The sequence below is a fragment of the Limulus polyphemus genome, unplaced genomic scaffold (genome assembly GCF_000517525.1).
Source record: "Limulus polyphemus unplaced genomic scaffold, Limulus_polyphemus-2.1.2 Scaffold59, whole genome shotgun sequence".
NCBI classification, from domain to species: Eukaryota; Metazoa; Arthropoda; class Merostomata; order Xiphosura; family Limulidae; genus Limulus; species Limulus polyphemus.
Window position 1 is genome coordinate 1290860 of NW_013665669.1, and position 18176 is coordinate 1309035.

Here is an 18176-nt window from a genome sequence, read left to right on the forward strand (position 1 = left end):
TTCTAAACGTACTACAATGTTACTAGGTAACATTTTGAATTTTGTAGTATAAAATCAATGGGATGCAATCTCAGTACTTGGAAACTTCTCAAACGTCTACATGTTTCTAGGTAAACATTTTGATTTTGTAGCATAAAATCATGGGATGCAATCTCAGTACTTGGAAACTTCTCAACGTCACATGTTTCTAGGTAAACATTTTGATTTTGTAGCATAAAATCATGGGATGCAATCTCAGTACTTGGAAACTTCTCAACGTCACATGTTTCTAGGTAAACATTTTGATTTTGTAGCATAAAATCATGGGATGCAATCTCAGTACTTGGAAACTTCTCAACGTCACATGTTTCTAGGTAAACATTTTTTCATATGTTGTTATGAAGGGTTCTATGTTTAGAGCAGAAATTAGCACTAACATATTTGAGATTACAACTAAGATGATAACAACAAACGTGATTTATGTTGCTCGTAAGGGGGCATTTTAGAAAGCATTGAAAACATCCTACTTAAATATTTGCACATTAAATGAAAGATATTGCTTTAGTGAATTTACACTTTGACACGTTTATAATTCTTACGTAATTTGCACTTGCCACTCATCCAGTAACTTTGTACATCTATTGTTTAAGAATTACAAATGATTTCGGCTATATGAAGTGATATTGTGGCCAGCCGTTTTGGATGTTCCTATTCTGAAGACTGACATTTTTAAGAGAAAAAGGAAAAAACGAGGAATATCGTTCTGTATTGTTCAAATGGACAATGCAAACCTTAGCACTGATAGTAGTTTAGAGACTGGTATTTGTATTTGCATTTTGGAATCATGTTAACCATTTTTACAATACTCAGATCATAATATTAGTAATCCAACACTAAAATTTTAATTATTTTAAGAATTGTTAATCATTTTGCAACACAGATTTTTTTTTAACAACACAGTTAATTCGTTTGTACAATTAGTACTAACTTCCGATCAGAGCAAGATACACGCGTAGAGCAAAACTAAAATCTTACCTATAGTTAATTAAATATACTTTTTTGTTATTATTATTATAAAGATTAGAATGCGTTGTTTCATGAGCTCAGTAACCTCGCTGTTAATCATATTTTCTGCCTTTAACGAAGTTACCTCTCACGAGGTTCGGCGGCAATATCTGAGACCATTTTTATACAGCACTGTTATTTTGTCATAGAATAATACTGATAAATGCTGATTTTTAACTACTGTTTAAACTTACATACTTCAATGTGTTGCAATACTATTGATAATTTATACATCATTGTTGATATCAACAATGAAAGTTCTTATAACACGGTAATATATATATATTTCCAAAAATTAAAAGAAATTGTTAGTCGTTTTTTTTAATGTTTGACTAAAATGTTATTGAATACTACAGAACAGACTTGCAAATAACTTTTTAAAAATAACGAACAAAACTAAAAATATCTGGAAAATATTATTACGTTTAGTAGTCAATTTTATTTCATTACAGTGATATTAAAATATTTCTTTTTGAAAGAAATTGTTATGCCTGTCTTAAGTTTAAAAATAATTGTAGAATTAAAAAATTCGTGAATATTTGAAACTTAGAAGTTTCTGAAAATGAACTGTATATGGTAATAATAATAACAGCAAGCATAAAATTTTTAAACTTACTTAATGAACTGTATATGGTAATAATAATAACAACAAGCATAAAATTTTTAAACTTGTATATATATATATATTGTTTGTTTATTTTAGCGCAAATTTACATAATGGGCTATTCGTATTGTGTTCACTATGGGGGATCCAGCCCCAAATGTTTACATTTTGAGCTTCCGGGAGATTCATAAAGTGACTTTAGTTGTTAACGATAAATACATTTTTTACAATTTACCAAAATAATTTACACTTGCACTTTCAAAAGAAATTTAAATTATTGACACATTTAGGAAGAGCTAAAATGAGGTAAAACTTTACTGTCTAAATTTTTAATAAAAACAAATCAAAGTCACCTCAAAAAATTACTTACTTCTATTGTTCAAAAATTACACAACAATACGAAATCCCTAAAACAATATGCTTGTCTTCATACTAATACTTGAACTGTTCTATCATTTGATTTGAGTACTCTTTATGCTAGACATTACATAACTTAGACCTTCTTTCATAATTATTTGATAATATGACTTTAAAAACAAATTTAATAGTAAGTATAATGGCGAAATTATACAGTTAGATATTATAAACTACTGTCACGATTCTGCCTTTAAAATATGCTCTGTAAAGTTCATAGAAAATACACCAAACAAATCAAAAAGTATTACTACGGATGCTAGCTACGGTATAAATATGGAAAATGGAAATATCTCCTGTTGTGGCAATTTTTTAAAGAAACTGTCTTCATGCAGACAAACATATTTAAAGAATACTTTCAGATACGCAAATGATTTATTTTCAGTTGATGGTGATCTCATAGTATTACATATAACTAAAGTCCATCTATTTAAAATTGCAGAAACTATTAGACCAAGTTTTAGTAATGCACACTGTGTCCATTTCTGAGTTAGTTTTGCAGACAACGAATTTACATGCAGCATTGTAGCTTGGATTATCCGTCTTTGAATGATATATACATTCTTAATTTACAGATTTTACAGATTTGTCACAGATAAAGAGTAAGTTGTAATTAACTGAAAATCAATTTGTTGATAAACTCATTCACAATAATTTCAACAATAATAAGCTTGGTTATCAAACTATGGCTCGAAAACTAAATAATAAAACATGAATTAAGACGTCTACTACGTTATAAAATATGAATTAAAACACCACATCTAATACGTTATAAAGCATGAATTAAAATACAATTGTAATACGTTATAAAGCATTAATTATAACACAATTTTAATATGTTACAATGCATGAATTAAAACACTATTTCTAACATAAGCGTTTCGGCAGCCCCTGAAAACAATGTATAAACTAGCATATTTTTTATAATATTTTTCTTTGAGAAAACAAATATTTCTGAAAGAGATACTCAATTATGTGCAAGATGAATACAATTATTTTCTATTTTATTATGTTTGCACCCAGTCACAATTATGTGTTGGCGAGATCAGTTATAGATTTTGAAATATTTACAAGTTTACACGGTCTGATAATTCACACTTAAATTATTTGTTTATTTGTTATGGGCGAATGTGTTTTATGTTCTGTTAGTTTTCTAACTTCTTTAGACAGTTTGGTTTTTACATAACTTCTAGTTTTATTTTATTATCTATTGTTGAGTTTAACAGCAATTACCTATACCTTAGTAAAGGATAGTATACTCACTAGTAAAACTTCTAGCTTATTGGAGGGTATCAAACACGTTTTTTTTGTGTTTTTTTTTTTGTAGCAAAAGGTTAGGACTAAACTAATGTCTATTGCACCCTTTTATACGACATCTGTATCTTTTGTAGTTTTTACTTCTTCCAAATGAAATTGCTTTGCTTTATGTCTTTCGCAGGTTGTTCGATGTTGTTAAACGTTCTTGCTGTGAGAATTCATCTTTTTCAACAATGATATTTTGGTTGAATTTTTTTGTTTGTTCTTTTATGTCGATTGTAGCTATTTGTTTGATGGGAGTTCGTACATTTGAGCCTACTGCATGCTCGTGCCATTAAACCCCAGAATTTCAACTTGATTTAACATTTTTAGGCAAAAAAGATCTATATAGATATTATTTTACATAAAATATGATATGTACGTCAGTGGTAAAAATTGTATGCGAAATTTCCAAACTTAAAAGCTTTATAAAAAGGAGTCAACAATAGATAGGAGTGAAAAATAATAAAACAACTTCACAAGTTTATGTGATAATGTATGTATATATATATATATAAATATGTGACTTTGTTTATATAATACCAGTCCTCAAAAAGAATGCTAAGCGTGTTATTTGTTATTTCCATGCCTTACAAGTTACATACCACAAATATTATAAATGTTATATCAGCTGAAACAAAACATTATAAAAGAAATCACTAAATAATCTAATTGGATGAGGGCTGATGGAGGGTTAAAAAACTCAAGTTTTCTATCCCTTTCCAGTTGTTTCTGAAGAAGTCTATTGCGTGTATCTTTGCAATTTGCGTGTTCGTAATTTTTACTACTTTTTACTTTGTCCTATGTCGCATATCCTTTGTAGCGTCACGTTGTTTAAATTAAATGTGAAAGTAAAACGGTCTGTTGAGCTAATCCAGTGCCATTATTAATAACAAAATTCAAGGCCAATTGGTCCAAAATGATGTGGCTTTTTATGTGATGGAATGAAATAATTGGAAAATTATCCACAGGTCTCCGTAGGTTACAAATACAATTGGCTGTTTCCTGTTGCCATGCGTCAATTAATCACGTGAGGGGACAGATTTCACCAACATTTACCAGTGTATGCTTCTAAACGTTTTTTTTCTTTTTTAATGGCATGATAGAGCATGCAAACGACCTTGCGATAACTGAAAAGGGGTTAGGTCAGATTTCTTCTCTATCCAGAAACACACTAAAACTAAATCAAAACAGCAAGACACACATGTACATATATACATACATATTAGCAAACACACATATATATAACTTATTTTAAAACGAATATGGATAGCTTTTGGCAACTCTCTCGTTCATTGTATTTTAATCTATACTAAATAATATAATTGTTTTATGTCGGCCTGGTCTAACATTTCATATTTATTTATTTGTACATTGTAAGAAAACAGATAGTATAAATATTTATGTGAATGTAAAAATAAAAAAAATATAATAATAATAATTTTACACATTATCTACACGTCATAGCAGGGTAGAATATGTACACATTATTCTCGAAATTGTATCAAAATAATATATATATATATATATCAGGCAGGCGGTGGCACTGCCTATATAGGGATGACTCGGATTGTTCATCGAAACGGTATTTTAAATATTTCCTCGATCATCAGGACTTTAGAATATTATACAGTGTTTCCTTTTATAACAATATACATGTAATGACTGAGTCACAAGTTCTGGGAATGTCTGTAAGTATCATACAAAAAGTTCGGATTTCTTGTTCTTCTTTCTTCTTCTTTTTTATTACATGATAACTCAAAAACGAAAACAATTTCACTGAGGTGACATAGTTTCAAATGGAGTATCCACTTTTATAAAATTATTAACTAGTAGTAATTTAAAAAAAATCATAATTGTATTGTAAATGATGTCATCATTACCCCTTGAAGTTAGCCTTCTTACAGATATTTGGTGTTCCTTTAAAAAGCTCAAGAACAGGGTGAAACAAGAATTACCAGCCAATAATAGATAAACAATAAATATTACAGTTGGAACCTCATTGTATTTAGAACTTGGTTATAAATACAACCTTACTATGTCTATTGAAACACTACATTAATAAACAGGCAAACAAGTAAAGAAAAAAAAGTAAATGCAGGGATGGCTAATATCAATCTTTCAAAAACAATGCAAACAAGATAGTAGGGATGGCATTCGGATCATCCCTACATAATAGCACAAGCAAGAATTAACATATAGCTATATATGTAACTATTCAATGACAACTCAGTTTAATTTATCCTATTTTTGTCTGTTGAAATTCTACTACACTGTACATTCCTACATTTACCTAGATATTATAACAAGAAAACCTATATAAATGTCCATCAAGACGTTGTTACAAGACAGCCTATGTAAATGCTAACCTAGCCTTAGAATAATCTTTTTAAACATCTATCGGAACATTGTAACAAATAATCTATAAGAACAGTTATCTGGAAGCTCTAACATTCTAGTCTATAGAGGAAGAAAAAACAAAACACCAGAACATCTGAAATTTGTTGCATAGCAATCAAGATAATCCTTTACGTGGATGTTCAAAGACAATATATATATAAGCATTATCCTGGTTGTTTAAAAACAAATTCATATAAGTGCTTATCTAAACACTGTATATACATCTTTATTTTTCTGGACATTACAAAAGGATAATGTATATGAATTTAAAGTTGTACAAATACAATCGACAAAAATGTACCCCTGAACATTGTGACAGGACAATATATATACATAAAAAACTTGGACTACACTCGGGAAGAGAAGAAGCTACATTAAACTTGCTATTATAAGAAAATCCATCGAGCCTTAGTATGGATTATTGACAATTATTTCCTGTACTTTTTAATAGGGTATAAACATTTAAATTTGATGTCAGGATAATCTACATACATTTTCACTAGAACGTGTAGTAGAACGGTATATAAACAGCCACGGCAGTGGCTTAGCAAACGATTGGAAAGTACAGTGTTAGCAGCCACAAAAACAATAAAAAACAATCACTACCGGGAAGTTTTTACTTACACCGAGGTGAGTTATTGAATTTTTAACATTTTCTAATAACTTCTAATTAATCAAAGAATACTTTGTGAATCATTAATGTTGCTTTAAAACTGTCTAATCATAAAGGGATAATCCTGCAAGTTTCGCGCCCCTAGAATCAAAAATAGGAACAAAATTAAAATTTTAACGGAAAGTAGGGATCGTTGGTTATTCTTATGGTTTGTGTTGCATTTCGTGCAAAGCTGCACGAGGGCTATCTGCGCTAGCCGTCACTAATTTAGCAGTGAAAGACTAGAGGGAAGGCAGATAGTCATCACCATCCACCACCACCTCTTGGGATACTCTTTTACCAACGAATAGTGGGATTGACAGTCACATTAGAACGCCCCCACGGCTGAAAGGGTGAGTATGTTTGGAGGGGACGGGGATTCGTACCCGTGACCTGCAGATTGCGAGTCGTGCACCCTAACCACCTGGCTATGTAGGGCCTGGTTATTCATAGATTTGCTGTAAGAAGTATCCAAAATAAAATAAATGCTGCAATAAAAAGTACACAAACAAATAAAGTGATACTAGTTGGATAGACTGCTTCATTTAGCTATATGGATCATAATGCCAACCTATTTATTTGTTATTTGTTCGTACCCGGCATGGCCAGGTGGTTAGGGCGCTCGACTCGCAATCTGCGGGTCGCGGGTTCGAATACCCGTCACACCAAACATGCTCGCCCTTTCAGCCGTGGGGCGTTATAATGTGACGGTCAATCCCACTATTCGCTGGAAAAAGAGTAGCCCAAAAGTTGGCGGTGGGTGGTGATGACTAGCTGCCTTCCCTCTAGTCTTACACTGCTAAATTAGGGACGGCTAGCGCAGATAGCCCTCGTGTAGCTTTGCGCGAAATTCAAAAACAAACAAAAAACAAACATTTATTTGTTCAGTTTTTATATGTCCATAGAATGGACACGATATCAATAAATTTTCAATATAGCCATATCCCTGATAGCTATAACTTTCACAAGAATTAAAACCACAATCACATATTTATAAAATGTAATTCTTACTTTGGCCTGCGGATAAGTGTATAAAGCTGCCAAAATAGAGATTAAATTTTATAACTTTGTGATTGGGGTATTAATTGTTTCGTTACTCTTTGTAGCAGGATGCTACTTCATTTAACAATTAATAATTTTTAATACTCTTGTTTGTTTATTTTTTATGTTATACCTTTATAAAGTATATACTTTACCTTTTGAAACTGTCGCGTGTTTATCCATCTATATGTAGCACCATCCGTCGGGTTGATTTGGACTGAAATGATACTTAAGTACGTACATGATATCTTTACAGCTTACATTATACATATATATATATATATATACATACATGTTGATTTTTATAGGAATATCAAAAGTCGATACCCATAGACTAGTCAAGTAAGCTGGAGAAACCTTGTAGCGATTATCCGAGCTGTCTAGGCGCTAGCCCCGCTGACGGTAGTACACGAAGGAGTTGCTATTTTAGTAATTTGTGAATTGTTGTACCGGAAACGTTAGTGACCTTTCTGGCGTATCATTTGTATATATGCGCATAATATACTGCAACCAATACATCGACTGGTCGGTTTCTCGCTTAGGAATTCGATATGGTGGTTTTCGGTGAGCGAATTATTTGGAATCATTGTCGATCCCTACTATTAGGTACTACAGCACCTAAAATATGCAAAGTTGTTAATTTTATAAACTTTTATTTTCATAATCGCAAAACATTGAACTCACTTATATGTTATACCAGACATACTAATATTCCAACTGGTGTTTGCATTAGATACCGGCCCGGCATGGCCAGGTGGTTAGGACACTTGACTCGTAATTTGCGGGTTCGAATCTCCGTCCCACCAAACATGCTCGCCCTTTCAGCCGTGGAAGTGTTATAAAGTGACGGTCAATCCCACTATTCGTTGGTAAAAGAGTAGCCCAAGAGTTGGCGGTGGATGGTGATGACTAGTTGCCTTTCCTCTAGTCTTTCACTGCTATATTAAGGACGGCTAGCGAAGATAGTCCTCGTGTAGCTTTGCGCGAAATTCAAAACAAACAAACAAAGCATTAGATACCTAGCGTCTGTAAACAGGAAATTGTCTAGTTTTTGTTTTGTTTTTGTTTTTCAAATTCAGGGTGAAGATGGAAAGGGCATTTATTTAATCATATAAGCGATATAAACTCACCTACAGCACACACTACCCATGTCAGGTACTACCTAAATTATGTATATAATAGCGTATGAAGACAGGCAGGGGATTACCAGGTTTTGATTAAGTTAACACTCAAGTAAAAAGCAAGAATATATTATATTTTCACAAATACATATACGTAAAATGGTGGCTATGCTAGAAAATAAGCAAAGTCAAACATACATCAAAGTTATATCATAGGTGTTCTATACACAATCTTGACTCATATATAAGGAACACGCAGCCCAGTTAAACAATCTAAAACCTAACTTGGCGTTTCACTGTGATATCACAATTTTAATTCGTTTTTGCTTTTGCTAACTTTCTAACTTAATTTCGTTTTCACGGATTATATTATTGTACTGATACAAACATTGTCCTGGAACTTCGTGCATGTAGACCAATCGACTTATTTATATAATTTATACTTTTTACGTGATATCTATGTAAAGGATATTTTTAAAATACAAATAAATAAAACTATTTATCTGGACTTTATAACAGAACAATCTATAATATCAATAACTTAAAAATTAGCACAGAACAATGTAAATAAACATTTATCTCGAACTTGTAACAAACAAAACTGTAATATGCAAATACCACATATCATACTCTCCTATATAGTATATGTTTCTTATCCACAAAAGTTTTTAATATTTCTAAGCTCTAGTTTGAAGTATCGTAAATCTATGTGATAAATTCAGTCTAAAGTGCTACTTTCTGTAAACTATCCGGTCAAGGAAATTAACAACTGTTTCCCTTATTGTTGTATATACATTCTAATTTACCTTATGTTTAGAGGATTATTTTGACATGAAACAGGGATATTCACGCATTTTGATGCTTTTCTTCCTAACTGGTCAGATACAGGAAGAATGTATTTTGGATGCACTTCGGCGCTTTCACATCTAACTTTTAAGGAGGACAGTTCATTTGACGTGTTGACAGCACCAAGACGTGCTTACGAAGTCCGGTCGTTATTTGTCATTTCTACCTGTTGATTGTGCAAACTCTATTTTAACTTCATTTTGCTTTCAAGCTAAGTTAGTCTTAATTCGTTATATACAGTTTACTACTTTGTATCTTCACAACGCAATAGCTATCGTTGTCATGGTCGGCTGTTCCTCTGTTCGTTGTTTGACTAAAGTATTTTATTTCAATTTAACTTCAACACAGTCACTTCCTTCAAAACATTATAAAATGATAATCTATATAAATATTAAGATGAGTATTGTAAAAATAAAATGTAAACATGTTTCTTAGGCACTGTAACAGTGCAATCAGAATAAAGACCTATCTAAATAAACATCACATTGACGTAGTAGAAAAGATAAACTTATTAAAGTGTGAATATAAAATATTCAAAATTATTTATCGTAGAGTGCAGACAAAGAATTAATATTAACTTTTTTTTATACATTTTATTATGACAATTTAGATAAACGTCCGCCTAGGCGTTATGACAATGTTTGTTTGTTTGTAATTAAGCACAAAGCTACACAATGGGCTATCTGTGCTCTGCCCACCACGGGTATCGAAACCCGGATTCTAGCGTTGTAAGTCCGCAGACATACCGCTGTGCCACTGGGGGGCTATTATGACAATGAAAATCGATATAAATATTCACCAAACACTTGAATCAGAATAATAAGTATAAAATGTATCTGGTCCTTTCTACATGACAATGTACCTTTAAAATGTTACATAAAATATTTTTGTATAATCACCTGATGACATAAGAATTAACATAAATATTTATCCAGACGTAATAACACAATAATTTATGAAATTATTTACTTGAATCTTGTAAGTTTTGTTTTGTTTTTGAATTTCGCGCAAAGCTACAAGAGGGCTATCTGCACTAGCCGTCCCTAATTTAGCAGTGTAAGACTAGAGGGAAGGCAGCCAGTCATCACCACCCACCGCCAACGCTTTGGCTACTCTTTTACCAACGAATAGTGGGATTGACCGTCACATTATAACGCCCCCACGGCTGAAAGGGCGAGCATTTTTGGTGTGACAGGGATTCGAACCCGCGACCCTCACATTGCGAGTCGAGTGCTGTAACCACCTGGTCGGAATCTTGTAAGACGTTAATGTATTAACTTCACATAAATAATTATGTGTACAATTTAAAGATCTACAGTTATCACGACAAGCTATTAAATAATTTATCTAGACGATAGAAGACAATTCAAATAAACACTCGTCTCGAGATAGCAAAGAGACTTTGTATCTAATCTTTTACCTGGTTATATAAATATACATTTTCCTCAGCCTTGTAACATGTTAAACAATATAAACAATAAAATGGTATTAATATCAATAAAATCACTAAAATATTTTGCGAAAGAAAATTACGTAAAGTTCCAACAGTTTGTTTAAAAAAGTATTCACTTGAATATTTTTAAAGTAAAATTATAATTTATGTTTCCTTTACATCTTAACAAAACCATCTGGATGAATGTTGCTATGGGCGTTTTAATAGGAAAACCCTGAAAAAACGTTAACGTGGAAGATATAGAAATGAAATTTCTATAATGTTTGTGTGGCTTTTAAGGCAAGTAAATTGATATAAATATGAAAATATGCATTATTCAAACAAAATATTTATAATAGTTCCCTAAACTTTCTCACGGGATAATACAGCTAAACATTTACTTTATACGAACATTAAAATTGACGTTGTAAAATCGAAATCTTTATAAATTAAATATATATATGTCTCTTCTTTGTAGTGCATTGACTTATATAAATATTCATATTGAAATTGCACCAGGAAAATGTACACAAAACTAGTAGTGACTCTCTGAAAACCATTTATTAAGCATTTTCTATGAGAATGTAATAGAATAATTTGCATAAACATTTACCTGAATATTACAACAGTATGTCTCCATGAGCATTATTTTGGCTCTGACATAAGACATATATATATGAAGATTCATCTTGACTCATCACAGTCTATATAAATATTAATGTAGACAATATAATACTGAATCCTCTTTAACCATTTACTTGAACTAAATAAGAATATAAGTTATATAACTGTGGACAGCATAACACCACAACCTATACAAACATTTAACTAGATAATATAATCACAGCAATATCATGTACAGGCTTCACTGAAAACTGTAAATAATCAATCAATCAATACACGATAACCCTGAACTGTAAAAGAAAAAAAATTACCTAGTTACAAATTACAAAAATACCATAAACATCCAGGCACTCGTTTCAAGACCTGTTCTCAAAACTGTAATAAAACCTTATTGAGAAAAAGGTTGATTAATTAGCTTACGCAAAGTGAAAGCTTATTTATAAGATGTAAAAACACATTAGTTTTGGCAATGTTGGTCTTTGTATCAAGAATACATGGGGAACTTGTGCCGTTTACGGATTTCTTTAATGTATAAATCGTTTCCACTCTGCTGATTTTCTAATCACGTTTGAAAGTTTGGTTTGTGAAAGGCACAGAAAGAACGCAATGCTCCCTGAAGTAACAAGTTAAAACATTATTTTTAATCGTGCAAAGATAAATGAGCTTCAAAAGAATAAGAATGGCAAAATAATTCAAAAGTACCATCTGTTATGTTGAAATCTTAGACTACTTCTACTGTTAAACAGCGGTAAACACGAGAAGGAACATCTCTCCACTTTTAGATACTGAAGGTAAACAAGTTCCATTTTCATACAGTAGAGTGTGTTAACTGCCATCTACAGTAAGAAGGGCATGGAGTATACAATCTGTTGATTACCATACAGTGGAAAAGGCTAATAGTAATAAAATTGCTAATGCTAAGGTACTATATGTTGAGTTTCATATAGAGTGAGTTGCTATTTAATGCTGCCGTACAGTGGCGAGATAAGAAATATAATATGATAATTGTCACAAAATGACTATTGCTAAGCGCACAGTCCACACGCGTAATGCAGAGACGGGTGTTAGGGATATCATATTTTCATTGCTAAACAGTGACGAATACTAGGGTTACAATTCACAAACTCTCATATGTGGCGAATATTAAAGGGGTATCCTTTGCTGATTGTCATAGAAAGGAAACTGCTAGAGATACTAACTGCACAATAATCTTCAGGAGGGACTGTTAGGAGTATTACATTCATATCCCCAAACAACCCTGTAAAATATGTTATCTGTCTATTAACATACATGGAAGGGGGGGGGGAAACCCTCAATGAATGCACGAGAAGAAAAACGAGTATCTCGGTATATCCAGATTTACACCGTTTACTGACTGGATTCAAAGACATAACATATAATATGTTGAATGATATAACATTAACCGAAAAAATAGTATGCATAGAACTCGTGATAAGAACTGGATATAAATTCAGTATGTTTTGATTCTCGTGTTTATGACAGCATATAAGCGTGGTTTGTATGTTAATGTTTTGATTAATTTAACTAGTTTACAAATCTCATTTTAACAGAGTCAGAGTTCCATTAGCCAGCCAGAGCTCATAACTGTTAAACAGGTAAAAAATGTTAGGCTGCGTCCTTTTGTTATTCAAGTGTTATCCCAGCGAATAGTCTGCTGCTAAATATTATGGTAGATTGTAACTCTGCACCCATCTATTCTTGATTAGTTGAAATAAGATGCAGTGTGAAATATCAAGAAATACTAGACACAAAGAAAATGATAAGTACGAGTTTTATAAGGTTTTTAACACCAAGTACCCCGTGTCGAAAGCTAAGAATCTTGTCTTGGTAAAAGAAAATACGTGTAAAACGACTTATTCGTAATAGAATGTTTTCGTGGATCGGAGAAAGCATCTTTTCGTTACATAAAGTAGAATTTTAATAAAACAGGAAATAGGAGTAAAAGTGACGGAACTTTTCAAAGTTGGTGCAGTTTTGATTGTGTTTCTCTTTCACGAATTATCGCTGATATCTAACTATGTTTCATGACTGGCTGCAGTGATTTGAGAGCTATTGCAAAAACAAGAACAATAAAATCCTAATTGCAATTCACAATATAATATAGTCACGCATCTCCTTGATTTGTATTATTATTTTGTTTGGGAGCGCAGGTTGTTCCTATGGTAAGCACTGGATTTTAAAGCTGGTGATCCGTGTTCAAGTCATTGTGATATCACGAAATATTAGTGCTGTTGGCTAACTGGCTGACTTTCCACTTGTAGTTCAAAATCAGGAACTTCGTAGCTTCTCCATAACTACAAAATGCAAATGTAAATGATTTTGATTGAACAGTTGTTGTTACTTTATTGCTGCTGAGATATACAATGTCGTAATTCAGACAACAGTATCCACAAGTTCACATAACACTTATACAGACGTTGAAAACGCCTAAATTCGGAAAGAAATGGGAATATTTAGGCCTAAGTAAAGTAATTTAAGCATCTTCGTCAAAATTCGATGACGAGGAACCCACTTTGAGACTAATAATGGTTGGAGACGGCTTGAATAGGCAATGAAGAAAAACTTTAATATAAGTTTAACATAACAGTAAATGTACAGGTACCTGATGATGACAAAACGTTGTACATTTACTGTTATGTTAAACTTATATTAAAGTTTTTCTTCAAGCCGTCTCCAACCATTATCTTCGTCAAAAATAATTTCAAACAAGCCTTGTAGTTTATAAAGAACACAAGAACAGAGGAATAAAAACTAATGCACTGATCCATATGTATGAATTTATGTCAGCAGTGTAGAAGGTACGATGTGTGCTTTGAGACCACCGAGGAATACTAGAGTTTTCCGATTTATTGAAATTACAAAACACGTCACTTGAATTGTAACCATCGAACTAAGTGTGTCCGAGTAGGAGTACTGTAGAGAAACTTACTAGATCTAAAGCTAACTTATGAGTCTTAAACAGAAAGTATTTCTAGTTTTTTTTTCAGCTAAATGCTTCATTTGGGTAATAATAAAAATATTATTAACTTTATCTTTTCGTCTACTCTTTTAAACTTCCATTCAGGTAATGGTAATGTAGCCCCCCCCAGTAGCACAGTGGTATGTCTGCGGACTTACACCGCTAGAGTCCGGGTTTCGATACCCGTGGTGGGCAGAGCACAGATAGCCCATCGTGTAACTTTGTGCTTAATTACAAACAAGTGGTAATGCAAGAAAAAAAAAAATCAACAACAGAAATTCTGTAGTTGCTGAATGGTTGTAATTCCAAACATTCTTGTTGTAATAATTCGTTTTTACTCTTTGATATATATATCTATATATACACTACATATTGTTACCTATACTACAAGTTAGTACTTATACTACGTGTTGTACATATACTAAACATTGATATATCTACAGTACATATTGATACCTATACTACATATTGGTACCTGTACCAAACATTGATATATCTACACTACATATTGGTATCTATGCTGCACATTGGTATGTATACAACATTCTAATATCTATATTACATATTGTACCTATACTTAATATTGATATATCTATACTGCATATTACCTATACTTAATATTGATATATCTGTACTGGATATTACCTATACTTAATATTGATATATCTGTACTGGATATTACCTATACTTAATATTGATATATCTGTACTACACAATGTACCCATACTTGATATTGATATATCTATACTACACATTGTACCTATACTTAATATTGATATATCTGTACTACACAATGTATCTATATTTGATATTGATATATCTATATTACACAATGTACCTATATTTAATATTGATATATCTATACTACACAATGTACCTATATTTAATATTGATATATCTATACTACACAATGTACCTATATTTAATATTGATATATTTATACTACATATTACCTATATTGGGAACTTTCTATAGCATTCTCGAGTGTCTACTTAACACTTAAATGACCAGTTGTGAAGACGACGAAGTGCTTCTGACTGCATATCTTTTGCCTTAACATATTTCATGTAAGTGTTGGACTATCTAAATGCATGCTTTTTTATGGATTCAGCCCTATTGCACTTTAGGTTTGTTGTCTTAATCATCTTTTGTTTTCCTCTTTTCCCAATGTTTACATTCTTTGGTAATACAAGGCCTTCGGGATAATGCCTCAGTATATCTATAGTTCTGGCCTAGGCGTCGTACGTTATTAAAGTTATACTCCCGAAGTTTGTGGAATCACTTCACTATCTCATTTTCTCGATTGTGGAAGTTCATCAGCTACCTCAGTGCTGAATGATCCGCCCAGTGTGTCCACATATGTAGAGATGGTTAGGCTTAATGGTTATTTCTGACTTGTACAATACCTTCTTTCTGCAGCATTCAATGTTTTGCTATAATAGGTGATCGTATATTATAATAAATCAGTTATTTGATGTAAATGCTCTTTATAAATACATAATATTTTTTAATTCATATTATAATTTAAATCATAAAGTACTAAAAATCATATGTATAATATTAGAACATTAGAAAATAGGTATTATGAAATTCCAAATTACAATAATAACTATGGAACAAGAGTACAAAATACCATATATAATGAATTAACTCCCCAGAGAGTTATGGAATATAAATACAGAGTATAAAATACCATATATAATGAATTAACTCCCCAGAGAGTTATGGAATATAAATACAGAGTATAAAATACCATATATAATGAATTAACTCCCCAGAGAATTATGGAATATAAATACAGAGTATAAAATACCATATATAATGAATTAACTCCCCCAGAGAGTTATTGAATATAAATACAATTGCAGAGTTAAAAACAATTGGAAGATTGGTTATTAACTGGTGCTCACAGATGAACTCATTTATAATATTAATTGAATGATACTTTATTCATATAAGATCAATATTATCATTAATTTAACTTTTTATTACGTATGTAATTGCTTGTTTGTGATAAAGAATTGCATTACAGGATATTTTGTTTTTGTGTTATATTCAATAAGTTGTTGATTTCAGACATACATTTATAGAAACTGATCAATAAAATAGACTTCTAATACCAATTTTGCCTTTTTGTGTTTTGTTTATTTTTATTTATTATATATATATATATATAAATTTTTGGTCACAGTTATTAAGGAGTTTTCCACAAATAAGCTGATTAAGCTTCGAGGAAACTTCTTTATTTTCAAATGTTAATTTTTTATTGATATGTAAATATTGTATGTGGCAAAAAGAAGTCTAAATAGTAATGGTAAAATTATTTTCAAAAAGTCCAGAATTAGAACACATTCCACTAGTCGTTACATTTATCACGTATATTGAATAATACAAATGGTGTCACAACAAGTAAACACAATAGTAAGGTACATTTTTTAATTTATTAGTATCAGTTTACAATAATTATACATGCTAGAAACATATAGTAAGTTAAAACGAATAAAATACATATACATATATGTAAAAATAAAAAATTCACCTACTTTCTGCCTTTAAAATAACTTGTGGGTTTTAGTTTAGGAAATGTGTTACACTTAAAACGGCCACAAGCACAAAATATAAAGTCAAGTAAGTACATTAAGTGTGAACGCAATGGAAAAGGCAGAGAAACGTGTATATTAAATTGGCCGCCTAAATGTTTCTTGTTATAACAGCGAAATTTCTATTTACATCGATTTCTCACAATAAGAACATAAGTCTATTCTATGTATGCAGTTTTGTTTTAGTTATTCTCTGTTTGTAATTGTTCTGCAGTTTTGACTGATTTCTGTACTTCGATAATCGACTTAGAGCGAAACCTATGGACTGAGGCTAACAGGAAAACAAGCCTTGCATAGTTCCGTCTTATGTGCATTAGCACAACCTTATCACTAGATCAATGATAAGCTACGTGATGCACTTTATTACGTACGGGTCGACCCTCCTAATGCCATAATACACACAAAGCTTTCTAACTCAGATAAGGAGACTGCCTCTCCCACTTTTACGGTCTAAGATCCTGTTATCAGGGCGACAGGTTGATTACGAAAAATTATACGCTTGTTCGCTTGTAATTAAGCAGGCATCCCTTCGCGTAAACTGACCACAGCGAGTAAAACGCGTATACTCCTCGTGCTGCCGGGCCGTTTGTCTGGACCGCCCGCATCTCACACCTTGTTCGCTAAGGTGGGGCATATCGTATCGTTTCGGTAAAGCTACCTTGTTCTGTTGTCAGCCAAGGGATTTCAAACTGAGGTGGGAAATTCAATAATCGCTGAGTGGAAACTACATTATTTTATAGGTATCGTACTTAACATGAATAATGATTTGGTTGACAAGAACGAATTAAATATTCAACTAAAAAATGGGTAGAAAAATTAGATGCGTAATGTGAAGCATTTAGACTTGAAAACATATACGCAAAGACACTGGGACCGCAACAGTAAAATCACAGGATTTCAGGAAATATTTCTTTACCCTCATAATAACGGGGGGGGGGGATAATCGAGACAGACAGGATAAAAATGCGAAATTTCCCTTAACAAATATAAGAACTACGAATCTATAAATTTAAGTTTGTGTCTGAGGACTTAGAACGCTAGAAACCAGGTTTTGATACTCGTGCTAGGCAGAGTTAGCCCATTGTGTTGCTTTGTGCTTGACTTCAAACAAGCAATTGTTTG